The 14,879-nt window shown below is 33.3% G+C and overlaps 1 protein-coding gene across 2 annotated transcripts in view; it reads left to right on the top strand.

Annotated features, from left to right (window-relative positions):
- Positions 1-14,879, top strand: part of LOC125824540 (probable E3 ubiquitin-protein ligase RHY1A) — a 293,655-nt gene that overhangs the window by 4,845 nt on the left and 273,931 nt on the right. Inside the window, exon 1 of one of the 2 annotated variants that reach the window (XM_049503940.1) lies at positions 13,134-13,141. The exons of the other annotated variant lie outside the window; for it this stretch is intronic. The gene's annotated coding sequence lies outside the window, so the exon portion shown is untranslated. Of the gene's footprint in view, positions 1-13,133; positions 13,142-14,879 lie in introns of those variants that run through there. 2 annotated transcript variants of the gene reach the window in all.

Below are 14,879 nucleotides of genomic sequence, written 5' to 3'. Positions count from 1 at the left end.
ATTAATCATCTCACTGAAGTACATCAAGTGAACTCTTTAAATAGAGTTTTACTCATGGAAAAAATAAAGTAGCAATCCACTAACTCCTACAATTACTCAACTACTAACAAACTAAAAGGATTCTCCTACTTCTATTCAACAACCTACTTATTTGCTAAAGACTCGGTCAGCTAAAACACTAGCTAACAACTGAAAGAGAAAAACAATAACTAACAATCCCACTAATTAGATTGATGTATTTGGCAAATTCTAGCTTGGTTTAATTTATTATAACCGATTAATTTCATTTATTATAAGTTATGCAGAATTACATGTAATTACATTTTAAGTGACTTGCATGCCTTCTAGATACACCAAATATAGTACAAGCATGCGTAATTAAATTATTTAATACACCAAACCTAAAACTTATTGAAGTTATCCATTGGATTCACACACTTTACTTTACCAGAATGAATTTTTTTGATTGAAATAAGTCATTATTTAAATTAATTCATCAAAATAATATCTATGATGAGTTACCATCATATTGCAGCCATTGCAAGCATTAAAAATACGATGAGAGTAAGTGTGCTTGTTACTAGGAAACTCAAAAGTTCGTGACAAAGCGAGACAACAAAATGGTGTACAATCGATAATGAATGAACATGAAGTTGAGATTTTTCATAATATTAATGGACTAATAAGGTTTTGGACGATGAAGATGCGAAACGAGCAAAAGAGATGAAAGTCACGTTGGATGTGAATTTTGGAAAAGTAGTAGATGATGTTTGGGGTTCATAAAAGCCATGGAGTTTAGCAAAGGTAAAGATAAAGTTGATGATAAGGTTGGTCCATGGAAACACACAAGAAAGACATGGACACGATAGTTGACACTTTGGTTTATGCTAATAAGATGAACATTGTCATGAAGCAAGGTGTTCGATCATATTCTAGAGAGAATAATATTTGTTCTAACTCTTTTGATGCCCATTTGGTTAGAGAGTAACGTCAACCTAGTTTGGACAGTTATAAGTTTAAGTTGCACATCTGGAATTGACAAACATGCTCGTGGAACAACATGTTAGTTGTTTTGTTTGTCCTATCTCCATTTTGAAACCCTTAATAGATATTTTGAACACTTCGACGTATGAGGTGTCAACACAAACTATACATGGATTTCTTTTTTTAGAAATAAGATGGTTTTGATTAATGCTTCAAAATAGTCCATTTGGTTCCTAGTTTTTAGCTAGTAAAAAAAAGTAATGTTGTTTAGTTATTTAGCATTAAGTTGTTTGTTGTTTTTAGTGGATAGGGTAGAGTTAGTGGGCATGTTTATCCACTCTCTTTTTGGTTGCTTATTTTTTGGTAATGTTAGTTAGTTGTAGTGTAACACCCCGTATCCAAAAACTAGTAAACCTGACATTTGTGCCTAACTGTGCCATGGTAGTTCCACCATTAGCCGTAAAACATGTTATGACTCTAACGAGTGCTTCAAAAAATAATAATACGAATAGATATCTTATTGATTAACTTGTAACTAACAAAATTGGTAAGTTGAACACTTCCCAACTCTCTTACTCATATTAGCACTAGTAAGAAATTACAATTTGTTGGAAGTTGTTATTTTTCTCCACATATTCTACAAGATGTGAATTCTTTGCGATGAGGATGAATTGTTGGATAGTTGTTTTTCTAATGCCGCTAGGGAGGACGACTGTAACATCCCAGATTTTTTTTTGAACTAAGACTCAAACCGTTCTTCGTAGTGAGTGAGATTTTACCAAGGAATTAAAAATTTCTTAAATGTTAAGGTCACTAGATGTAGCACCTTGAGTTCCAAAAAGAACTAAATTGGAAATAGCAAAATCTGAAATTTTGCAAGTTAAGCTAAGTATGAGTTATGGGTGGACTTCAAACAACTATAACTCCTAGCTCAGGATGAGTTAGGTGTGCTATCAGATACCGTAGGAAATATCTTTGAATTATCTTTCCAACTCCACCGAATTTGCTCAGTTTCGAGTTTGTATGAGGGAGATATGGCCATTCGAAGTTGGGATGTCTAAATAAGAAAAGTCAAAACCGGAAATAGTAAGGGGTATTTTGGTCTTTTCCTTACCCAATCAGATTTAATTCGTTTTTAGTAATGTTTTAAGGGTCTAATCCTTTTAGGTTCAGTTTTATAATCCTAATATACGCCTAGGGTTTTAGTTGAGAGTTCAAGAAGAGAAAATAAGAGAAAAGAGGAGAAAAGAGGAAATGATCAAGGCGTTCGTCGACGTTCTTGAGTTTGTTTGCGGATTTTCGCCATGGGTTTGATCCCTAAGAGGTATGTAAGTTTCCATAGTGTTAGGTTTGTTCACCCACACGCCAAACATGTTATTTTGAGTGTAATTTCACTCTCAAAAGTTGAAGGATTTAAATTCTTGATAGGTGTTCTTGAAGTTCATTCTAAATCTTGTTTTGTTGGGGTTTTGATGATTTCTTGAGATTAAAGTGATTGTTTTGAGTGAATTAGTGTGTACTTAGGTTGGGTAATTTAATATAAGGAAAACTTGAGAAAATAAATCAATTAAAAGCGATTTAGGATCAGAAAACGAGAGGCAAAATACGTCAAACTTGGCTTGGAAAGAGGCTGGGGCGGCGCACCCCAGATGCGCCCAAGGGGCTGGGGCGGCCCCCCTGCAGTGCACCCATATGCAGCCTCTGAAGTTAGGGGCAGGTTCCCTGTGCCCGGAACGCGCCAGGGTCGTCTGCCCCCACTCATTTTCCGTCGATTGTCCCATTTGAGCCCCTTGTAAGTGCACTTTCACTCCCGTTGATTCCAATCACTCTAAACTACTTCTAAACACCTAGAAATCATTCATAACATGATCATAACCTTGAATTCATAATTCAAATTCAAGGTAAAGTTAATAGTTAAGTCTTGAGAATTCTTCCAATCATTTTGAGAGAGTCCCTTTGAGGAGTCTTCTATAGTTTCTAATAACTTTTTTCAAAACTCGAGAAAGTGAGTATGAGAGTGAGGAGAATGTATTCATGAGTCCACTTTATCATCACGATATCCTTCATATCATGAACCATAACTTTTGAATTCATAATTCACATTCAAGAGAGAGTTAAGAGTAAAGTTCAAGGAAGCCTTGGAGTTCAATTGTGAATCTCAAAGTTGAATTGTGAATCCTTTGAGATCCATCATCGATTTCAATTAATTTTTTGAGGAAGTAAGTAAGAGAATTAGAAGAGTCGTATACATGAGTTCCATGTAGTTGTGTAAACCTTCGAGTTGAGTCGTTCATGCACAAAAATTCCGCATGGACTCCATAAATTGAGTATCATTGAGAGGAGTAGTTTCTCCAAGTTCTAAGTCTTGAGTATTGAGTTCCTAATCCCCTTTGAGATTATATTTCTAATCATGGGACTATTACATGCTACCCATGAAGTCTTTGAGTTGAATTGCCCATGCCCATAATTCCGCATGAATCCTATAAGTCGAGCAGTCTTGAGATGAGAAGTATCTTTGAGTCCTTGAGTTGAGTAGTTCATACTCATAATTCTGCATGAACCCTCTGAGTTGAGCATTCTTGAAATGATTAGCATCATTGAAGTTCGTGAGTTCCAAGCATTGAGTTCTATCTATGGTTATTGAAAACCTTGCATTGAGTCGTTCAAGTCTATAATTCAGCATGAACCATATTTTAAGGAAGTCTTTTACAAACGTTTTAACTTTATTTTAAGACTTGAGCATTGAGTTGAGTAAGAGTAAAAGTGAAATTCAGTTTCTTCAAAAGATTATATGGGAACTAATTATTCCCAAAGAGAAAATGTTTTCACATTTAAACAAGAAAAGGAAACCTTGATTTCCAAAGTGTCTTTGAGCTAGTTTTCAGAAAAGAGTAAATGCTTTCACAATTAAGCGAGAGAGGAAACTTTGATTTCCAAGATAGCCTTTGAGATACGTTTTTGAGCAATTATCTCAAATCATAGAAAGAAGTATGATTTTAAACATAAGAGTTAGTATCATATTTTGGGAGTAGTATTGAGCACCGATATGAGGGAGAGTTCAGACAACTCATAGCCCTCATAAACCATGTAGCCACCATGGGTAGAAAAGGATCATACTTTTTAGATAAATCCTTAGTTCTTTTTAGCATAGACTAGTGGATCCACTTAGTAGTCAGGTTCTATACCCTCGGCAAGGTATAAGACGGCCCTGGCAGCGTGAGACAAAATGTTGTATCATCACAATAACTCTTAAGTGATGGTTGTCGGTTAGAGAAACTCCCACAAAGATATTTGTAGTTTTATATACACAGAGTTTGCTTGTATTTTTAGATACAAACAGAGTTTATATTGTATCCTTGCATATAAACTGAGTATATTTTATTCTTAAATACATTGAGTTACTTTCTACTGTTTTAAAACCTTTCCATCTACTGCATCTCTTATTTTTGCTATATATTGAGTTGAGTATCCAGAGTTTGAATACCAAGAGTCGAGTGTATTATTATTGAGTTGAGCCTTATTTTACTGAGTTGAATATCTTATATTTGAGTTAAGTATCTTATTCCTGAGTTGAGTGAGTTGAGAAGAGGTAAGTATGCTTCTTTTTTATCAAGTTCAAGCTTATGTTATGCTTTAGAATTTCCCTTACATGCTCGTACATTCCACGTACTAATCCATTTGGCCTGTATCTTTTCATGATGCATATCCAGGTATTCAGGATCATCAAGACGAGCTTCGTTGATACCACATGGAGTTCTAGTTAACTAAGGTGAGCCTCCTTGCTTCCGGAGGGTCCACTTTTTACTTTCAGTTATATCAGTTGTTAGGAGGTCGTGAGTCTTGTCCCAACTTCTATCTTTGTCATTTAGAGGCTTCATAGATATACTGTAGAGTTTCAGAAGTCTGTTAATTTATTTTATTAAATGTTTTAAAGACTTAAGTTGCCTATTTTATGGCGAGTTGAATAATTTATTTTTATTCTGAGTTTTTCATGTGAGTTAAAGCTTTGTAATTGATTTCATAAATATTTATTTAGTTTTTAAGCTTTGTATGCTTGAGTTAGTCTTCCGTTTGTAGTCAGCCAGGATGAGGGTTCGCTTGGGGACCAGCAATGGTTCTCGAGTGCTGGCCACGTCCAAAGTGTAGGCTCGGGTCGGGACAACGACATCTCTCCTAAACTACAAAGAATTGAAAATGGAAAAATAAATACAAACAGACGGTTAGTTGGGACGATAAAGTGTCATGGGGTAAAATTTTCCATCTCCTATTATTACCTTACTCCCAACGAATCCCGTCTAGGTTCAATGAGTTAGTTTCAGTCCAAGTTGGGGAAAAGCACAGAGTGTGGGTGAGTTAAAGGGTCCAATTTTTTCTGTGGACCTCTAACAAGAGGTCCTGTAGCAAAACTATTTTTTCAAAATCACTATTAAAAATAATGATATAAATGAACACATTTTCTAATAGCGATGACATAAATGTGTCAAACTCTTAACGAACTATATAGATGCTTCATTTCTAATAGTTTGGTGACATATTTGAAATTTTTTCCTATTATTAATAAAAAGTTCACTAAGATAAAAATTTTTTTAAATAGAATTATCAGCTTGTATACGTGATACGATTCAAATATAATAAATTATTAATGTAATTTGATTTTTTATAACTGAGTATTTATTGTTTATTATAAATGTGTTAAATAAAATTACTTGTAATTACATTTAAATAACTTGTTTCTATGCAAGATTCAACAAGCCAAGTTTTAGAAGGAAAGTGATGAGAAAAAAAAAATTAAAATATGATTAATCACAGTAATTGTAACACCCCTGAAAATTTTTAAGCTAATATTCAAACCATTCTTCGTTGTGAGTAAGGTTTTTCGGAGGAATTTAATTTTTTTTAAGATTTAAAGTCGCTAGATGAAGCACCTTGAGTTTCAAAAAGAACTAAAGAGAATTCATTCAAGTCAACCCTAAGTTCTTTTAAGTTTTGGGTCAACTTCAAACGACCATAACTTTTAGCACAAGATGAGTTAGAAGACCCATAAGTTATCAAATGAAAGATCTTGGAATCCTCTTTACAAAAACGTCAAGTATGCTAATTTTTGAGCTTGTATGAGGGAGATATTCCTGTTTGAAGTTGGGCTGTCTAATTAAGGAAAGTTACCCAAAAATAGGAGGGGTATTTTGGTGTTTCCCTTACCCAATCAGCTTAAAAATAATTTTAGTAATATTTTGGGGGAAAATCTGATTTGGATCAGTTTTCATAAATCCAAATACGATTAGGGTTTTAGAAGGGAGTTCATTCAAGTCATTTCTAAATTCTTATAAGTTTTGGGTCAACTTCAAACGACCATAACTTTTTAGTACAGGATGAGTTAGGAGACTCATTATACATGTTGACACCAAATTTTGTCCCTCCTTTCTTCTAATTTATTTCGTTTAGCTTCTAAATTACTAATAAGTCGAATACTTTATAATTCACTATTATTTTTCATTTATCACTATTGCTATCGTAATTATCTATATTATTTTAACTTTTATTATTTTTATGATTATCATCTTTAGTATCATTTTCACTATTTCAAATTATATTTTTTATCAATTTTACTATTGTTACTTTAATGTCGTCTTGTTTAAAATAGTATGTCATTAATTTATTTCAAGTTTCTTACCTTCTAAATTTTTTATGTAATATATTTATACCAGCTATTAAATTAGGAGTTTAAACGAATTAATTTAGAGAAGAAAGAGGCCCAAAACATTTCAGTCAATTTGGTCATTCGAAACGAGCAACCCAAAAAGAGCAGCCCATTAGCAAATATGTGGCCCAAGTCTTAAGCCTATCTTTTGTTGATCAGCAGCTATTTGCCCCTCTCTGTATCATTTTCTTTTTATAAACAAAACTCCATTGATCTTTAGCCATGAAAAAGACTTGTCACTCCATTTTGGTGTAACTTCACCTCTCTCTCTCTTGAACGTCTGAAGCTATTTTCCTCTCCCTCATTCTCATCTCTCCTCTTAATTTGGTCAACACAAAAGGCCAAAGAACTTTTGAACTTTGATTCTTTGTGGCAGAGGTGGCAGATTCAAATGTCTCTTTTGAAGCCAAAGTCTCAACCCGTGACTTTCCCCTCATCTGTGCGAATTTGAATTTCAAAATGAGAAGATAAGCCTTGTGATTCTCCTATAAATACATCTCAAACTCATAGGCAAAGGGTCTGGAGATTAAAAATTTTCATCTTTCTCAAAGGCTGGAACATTTACAAGAATACACACACAAAAAGAAAAAGTCTCCAGACGCCTCTTCATGCTTTGCTATTTTCTTTTAACTTTAAGAAAGAAGTTCAGATCTCTTTTTTTTGTTTCTGTTGGACGATGACAGAGATATTTTAAAGCTTTCGAACTTATTCATTACGAGAGTCCAGATTCGAGGCCGACAACTCCCCAGTTCACTGCCCTACAAAAGGTAAATCTAACTCTGTTCTTTTTATGATTGTTGTTAAAATATTCTATTTTAGAGATCATGCTTTAGATTCCTTTTGTATTGCAGAATATTTCTGATGTTTGTTAGTTTATTTGTACAGTAAATCTTAAGTAGCATGCCATATAAAACAAATATGTTGGACTACTCTGTTTGTTTGTTTTATCTTTGTTGGTACCTTTCTCCAAAAGATCTTTAGATTATATGTGTTTGTGTGTTCTCTGATGGAAATATGTAGTAGAAACCATGCTATCTAGCTATTTTATACACTTGCATAATAATAAAATATGTAAACAGAGATGAGAAAACTATTTTTTAAGTGGTTAGGCATATAAGTTCTTCTTCTATCCACTCTGTTTAGCATATTCCAATTAGTACTTGTTTAAATCTGACTTCAAGAAAGTTACTTCATATGTTTAGGAAATCATGTTTGGATTTTTCGTTTTATTTGGATTTATTGAATATCTTATAGTTGTTTGTCATTTTTAAAAAATTGTTTATGAAAAGGAAAACAAATTATTTATGGTTTGTTGTGTTTATTTATTTTCTTAAAATTAGTTTATGATCTTATGTCTATCCAAACACATTATGTTATAGACAGTTCTGTGTTACAGGGATGTGCTTTATTTTTAATTGTTAGTAGCAAATATGGCGTGCTCCTAGAACTCTGTCTATTTAACTTGTTTATATGCATATCCTTGGAAATTAAATCACTATTTCTAATATTTTATATTATTTTCTTTGTTTGGCATGAACACCGGAGCCGAAGAGTTTCAATTTGGGACTCAACGTCTTTGCTTATGGAGTTTGCATATCATTTACCGATCTATATGCTCGGAATCCATGTGTCATCCACGATTTTACTGTGTCTAAGCAGAACATAGTTACTCCTTCATGAGGGCTGACAATGACTTCTTTTTTTTTAAGCTCCTATTCTTGCTTGCACATATTTTCTCTTATGATTAACTTTATATCTATATTTTTGTGCAATTGCTTGTTAATACCTGTGTTATTTATTCATAGCCATGCTTCATTTATTGGTTTGCTTTGTCTAATAATAGACAAATTAGTTGGGATAATTTTTTTTTTTAGATATAAAAGGGTGGACTTGAATAAGAAATTTTATAAGCTTCCGGTAAGTTTTCTCCACAACTTTGAAGTTCTGTCAGTTTGGCTTTTTTTATTTTTTAAGAAAAAGGTTTATTCTTGCAAAACAACTCCTTTTCTTAAAACAAGAATCACATTAGCTTTCAAAACCTCACTTCAAATTTGTTTTCACAAGTTAGATTTCATGTGAAACAATTTTCCAAAATTGATTATTGTATACTTAGCATTTCAACATTTTTCTTTACTCTTTCACACTTAGCCTATTTAATTAACTAAATTCGGCCGGTTAACCATTTTTAATGGATTTTAAAGGATGCCTAATCCCTTCCCTTTAGACTAGTTGAACCCTTACCTAGAATCTTAAGTTTAGTAGACCTTAAAATGAAGTTAACTTTTTTAAAAAAATAACTTTAATCAATTTAGGTGTCCTAATTCACCGTAATAATTAGGTGGCGACTTCCTGACTTAGTTATTAACTTTGGAATCGCCAAAATGTTGTACACTATTTTGACCCGGCTAAAATGGGGTATAACAATACATCAAATGAAAGATCTCTGAGTCCTCTTTCCAACGCCACCAAGTTTGCTAATTTTCGAGCATGTATGAGGGAGATATGCACATTGAAGTCGGGCTGTCCAATTAAAGAAAGTTACCCAAAAATATGAGGGGTATTTTGGTCCTTTCCTTACCTTATCAGATTTAAGCATTTTTTGTAGGGTTTTAGGAGTCTAAAAATTATGCTTAGGGTTTTGTGAGGAGTTCAAGAAGAGGAAAAGAGGAGAAAAGGAAGAGCGTTCAAAATTTTTGCGATTCTTCGACGGATTTCACCAAGGATTTTATCCTAAGAGGTATGTAAGCTTCCATAGTGTTAGGTTTGTTCAACCACACACCAATCATGAGTTTCTTTTATGAATTTCATCCATGAGATTAAGTATATTGATAAACTTGTTGAGTTCTTGAAGTTTTGTGCTTCGTTTTTTATAATGAAGTTCTTGAGGTGAGAGTTGCGAATGAGTGTTATTCTTGGTGGGTTTTTGGTGTAGAATTCGTTGTAATTAGGTTGGGTTTAAGGATCCAAAAGAGTTTAGAGGAATTAATCATTCGAGTTTAGACGAGGTAGGGTTGGAAAAAAATTGAAGAAAAATTCGTCGGATTTGTCTAGAACATGGCTGGGGCGGCGCACCCCTGTTATGCCTGAGGGGCAGGGGCCCTGTGCCTGCAGTGCGCCCCAGACTAGCCTCAGTCAATTGAGGGCTGGCGCAGTACGCCACTGCTGCGCCAGGGACGTCAGGTCCTTTCTTCCTCTGTTCTCCATTCCATATTCGATCTTTGAAAACATGTCTTCGTTCTCTTAGTGATTTTTACTATCCAACCTACATCTAATTATTAAGAAATCCAATATATAAAGTCACGATCCTTGAATTCATAATTCAAATTCAAGGATGAGTTAAGAGTAGAGTTCAAGAAAGTGTTTGAGTTGAATTGTGAATCATTCGAGATCAACTATCGATTTGAGTAAAGTTTGAGAAAGTCCCTTTGAGTCTTTTCGAGGAGTCTTCCACAATAACTTTTAAATTGTTTCAAGACTCAAGTAAGTGAGTATGAGAAGGAGGAGAATGTATTAATTAGTCTACATTATCATTGAGATCCTTGAGTCAAGTCGTTCATGCCCATAATTCCGCGTGAACTCCATAACTTTATTTTCTTTTAGAGGAGTAGTATCTTCAAGTTCTAATTCTTGAGTTCATAATCCTTTTGAGATTATATTTCTAATCATGAGACTACTACAAGTTACCCATGAAGGTCCTTGAGTTGAGTAGTTCATGCCCATAATTTTACATGAACCCTATGAGTCAAGTAGTCTTGAGATGAGAAGTATCATTGAGTCATTGAGTTGAGTAGTTCATTGCCCATAATTCCTCATGAACCCTCCGAGTTGAGCATTCTTTAGATGAGTATTATCATTGACTTCTTGAGTTCTGGAGTTGTTGAGTTCCAAGTATTGAGTTGTATGCATGGTGTTATTGAAAACCTTGAATTGAGTAGTTCAAGTCCATAATTCGACATGAACCCTATTGTAATAAGTCTTTTTACAAATTGTTTTAAAACTTGTTTTAAAGACTTGAGCACTGAGTATGAGGATGAGTAGAGTCAAGTTTCATTTTATTCAAAATGAATATATGGGAACTAAGTATTCCCAAGAGTAAATATTTTCACATTTAAAAGAGGAGGAAATTGAGATTTCCAAAAGAGTTTTGAGAAGTTTGAGTACTATCTCTTTTAAGAGAAAGATTTTTGAGTAATAATCTCAAAACATAGAAAGAGTTATATTTTTAAATATATGAGCTAGTTATATTTTGGGATTAACATTTAGCACCGATATGAGGGAGAGTTCAGACAACTCACAACCCCAATAAACCATGTAACCAACGTGTGTAGAAAGGGTCATACTCTTTAGATGATTCCTTATTATTTTTTAGCATAGACTAGTGGATCCACTTAGTTAGTAGGTTCTATACCCTAGCAAAGTATAGGACAATTCTGGCAGCATGGGCTAGACGTTGTATCATCACACAACTCATACTGATGGTTGTCGGTTAGAGAATCTCCCATAGAGTTACTTTGTGTTTTTATATACAAATAGAGTTATTATTGTATTTTCATACAATTGAGTTATTATTGTTTTTGCATACAACTGAGTTATTGTATATTATTTTAAAAGCTTTCCATATATTGCATCTTTTATTGTTATTGAGTATCTTGAGTTTGAATTGAGTATCCTGAGTACCTTATTGATGAGTTGAACCCTATTTCCCTGAGTTGAGTTGAACTATGTCTCACTGAGTTGAGTATCTTATTGCTGAGTTGAGTATCTTATTTCTGAGTTGAGCCCTATTTCTCTGAGTTGAGGGGAACTATGTTTCATTGAGTTGAGTTGAGTGAGTTAAGATGAGGTAAGTATGTTTCTTTTCCATCTGTTTAAGCTTATGTTTATGCTTTATAATTCCCCTTACATGCTCGTACATTTAATGTACTGATTTCATTTGGCCTGCATCATTTTATGATGTAGATACAGGTATTCAGAGTCATCAACAGAAACTTCATTGATGCCACTTGTAGTTCCAGTCAGCTTTGATGAGCCTTCTTATATTCTGGAGGATTTCACCTTTACCCTACAATTAGTAGTTTTGAGATGTCTTGGGTTTTGTCTCGATATCTTTCTGTAATAGTAGATGCTTCATAGATAGACAAAGTTGAGTAGTTTTCAGTATGTATCTTCTTTGAGTTGTTTTACAAACTCGAAGTTCATCTATTGAGTATTGTTTATATTATTTCTAAGTTGAGTATTCGAGTTTATTGATTTTTTTTTCAGTTTTAAGCTTTGTATGCTTGAGTTAATCTTCCGCTTATAGTTAGCCAGGATGAGGGTTCGCTTAGGGACCATCAATGGTTCTCGAGTGCCGGCCACATCCAGGGTGTAGACTCGGATCGTGACAGTAATCTAATCTTAAATATATGAAACCAATATTTATTAGAAAAATAATTATAGTGTCACATACCTTCCAAATTAAATGCCAAAACAATCCTAAAAATACCTACCTTTTTTCCCTCAACATAGTAAATTTTCATCAAACACATTTCTCTATAATTACTATTATGGAGATGACCACCCACTCTGCTCTTGATCAAGATCCCCGAAAGATTAAGAAGACTATCACTCAGTTTGAAAAACTCACCAAGTTGTTAACGCTACCACTTGTAATCGCTCTTGCACATGTTTTTCCTCATTGGATGAAGGAAATGGTCCAACTTGTAGAGAAAGGAACATGCATCGTTTTGAATTATGGGATGTTATTGAAGAAAACAACTATAAAAATGATGAAAGAGCTTATGTTGTGAAGATGAAGCCATGTAAGGACTATGCAATTGTTTGTGCCGATTTGTTTGAAAATCGTGGATTGAGCTGTGGTGATGAGATTGAACTCTTTTGGGATACTATTTCAAACAGTTTTAAATTCAAGTTAATTAAAAGGGGTCATGTTTTGTGAAATCTTATGATGATTTTTGAGAGGAGATTGAATGATTTTTATAATTATATCTAAAAGAAAGTAATAATATTCAAATTTTATTATTTTCCTTTTTCCTATTTCTTAGAATGTCATGTTACTCTTCCATTTTATTTTATGTGTTTTAATTTAACAAGACATGAAGTTTATGAAAGTAATGAAAACTTTTCAATCGTGTAGGAAGATGCGTATAATATATCCAAATATCATTAATTGTTTTTCAAGATAAAAAAAATATTTTGCCCAATTGTTCCTTTATGCTCTCTTTTATAAATACAATTAAGTAGTACCAAAATATCTTAACATTGCTCCTGCTATATAAGCTACGCATCAATTCCCCATAAAAATGCTCTTGTCAAGTCAATGTATTCACAATTTCTTCAAATGTTCTAATACTTGTGAATTGAAATTCGTTTGTAGAATGGGAATAATTGGGGGAAGAAGGGCACACAAAAAATGAATGGGAATATTGAAAAGTTGGAATAAGAAATAACTTTTTGGTTAGATGCGTGAAATTGTATAAACATTTAATTTGAAAAACTATAGAGCAAGAATGAATTGTTTTGTGTTTATTATTGGTTCTTCCTCATGAGTTGAGACCGATCAACCAGATGGATGATAGAAAAATTTATTAGCTCAGATATTAATGAACTCTATAAAAGAGTTACCTATCAAAACAATACCCTTACCGATCTATTAACAACGGGTAGATCTACGTCAGGAAAAAATAGTAAAAGAAGTCGTGGATATACTTCTTGATAATGATACCCGGGGACAACCAATGAGAGATGGTCATAATAAAGATTACAATTCATTTTCGGATTTAATTGAAATGCTAAACTTTATGAAATATATAAACTCTAATTTCTACAAGATATTTGACATTGATATGGTCTTATAGTCCATTGTTCTACACTATCTTTGGGAGGTATCAAGAAGGATTTGTAATGAAAATATTTTTCATATAGAAGAAATGATTTTCTATGTTGCCTAAGCAACCTCACATCCTCAGTAGCATTTTCAATCCTATTAATTAGATTGATGTATTTGGAAAATTCGAACTTGGTATTATTTATCATAACCAATTAATTTCATTTATTATAAGTTATATCGAATCACATGTAATTTCATTTTAAGTGATTTTCATGTCTTATATATATACCAAATATAGACAATCATCATTAGTTAAATTATTTAATACACCAACCCTAAAACATATTGAAGTTATCCATTGGATTCACACACTTTACTTTACAACAAATAATATTTTTTTTATCGAAATAAGTCACTATTTAAATTAATTCATCAAATAATATCTATGATGAGTTACCATTATATTGCAAGCATCATAAATACGATGAGAGTAAGTGTGCTTGTTAATAGGGAACTCAAAAAAGTTCGTGACAAAGCGAGATAACAATATGGTGTACAATCGATAATCAATGAATAGGAAGTTGAGATTTTTCATAATATTAATGGGACTAATAAGGTTTTGGATGATGAACATGAAGAAGATGTGAAACAAACAAAATAGATGAAAGTCACTTTGGATGTGAATTTGGGAAACGTAGTGGATGCTGTTGGGGTTTCCATGAAAGCCACGGAGTTTAGAAAATGTAATGATAAATCTGATGATGTGAATTGGTTCTTGGTAACACAGGAGAAAGACGAGGACACTGTAGTTAACACTTTGGTTCAGGCAAATAAGATGAAAGTTGTCACGAAGCAAGGTGTCTGATCAAATTCCTCTGAGGATAATATTTGTTCTAACTTTTTGATTCCCTTTCGGTTAGAGAGGAACATCAACCTAGTTTGGACAGTTATAAGCTTTAAGTTGCACAGTCGGAATTGCAAACATGCTAATGGAACTACATGGTGTTTGTTTTGTTTGTCCTATCTCCATTTTGAAGCCCTTAATAGATACTATGAAAACTTCGACGTTTGAGGTGTCAACACGTACTCCATATGGAGTTTTTTTGTGAGAAATAAAATGGCTCTGAACAACAACTAATATCTTTGGGGAATGACCAAAATTTAGATACATTTTTTGCCTTAATTCCATTGTATTCAACCAATAATTTTGACGCAAAATATGGCGAAAATGGTGGTACGAGAGTGAACAGTGGTGAATACATGATGCAAGGGGAGTAGTTGATTATATCCCCTCCCAAAACCTCCAATATCCCTGACATTTGTGCTTAACCGTGCCATGGTAGTTCCACCACAAGGTGCAAAGCATGT

The sequence above is a fragment of the Solanum verrucosum genome, unplaced genomic scaffold (assembly GCF_900185275.1).
Source record: "Solanum verrucosum unplaced genomic scaffold, falcon-dt-bn FXZP01000022.1, whole genome shotgun sequence".
Lineage (NCBI taxonomy): Eukaryota > Viridiplantae > Streptophyta > Magnoliopsida > Solanales > Solanaceae > Solanum > Solanum verrucosum.
This window is presented reverse-complemented; position numbering and strand designations above follow the sequence as displayed.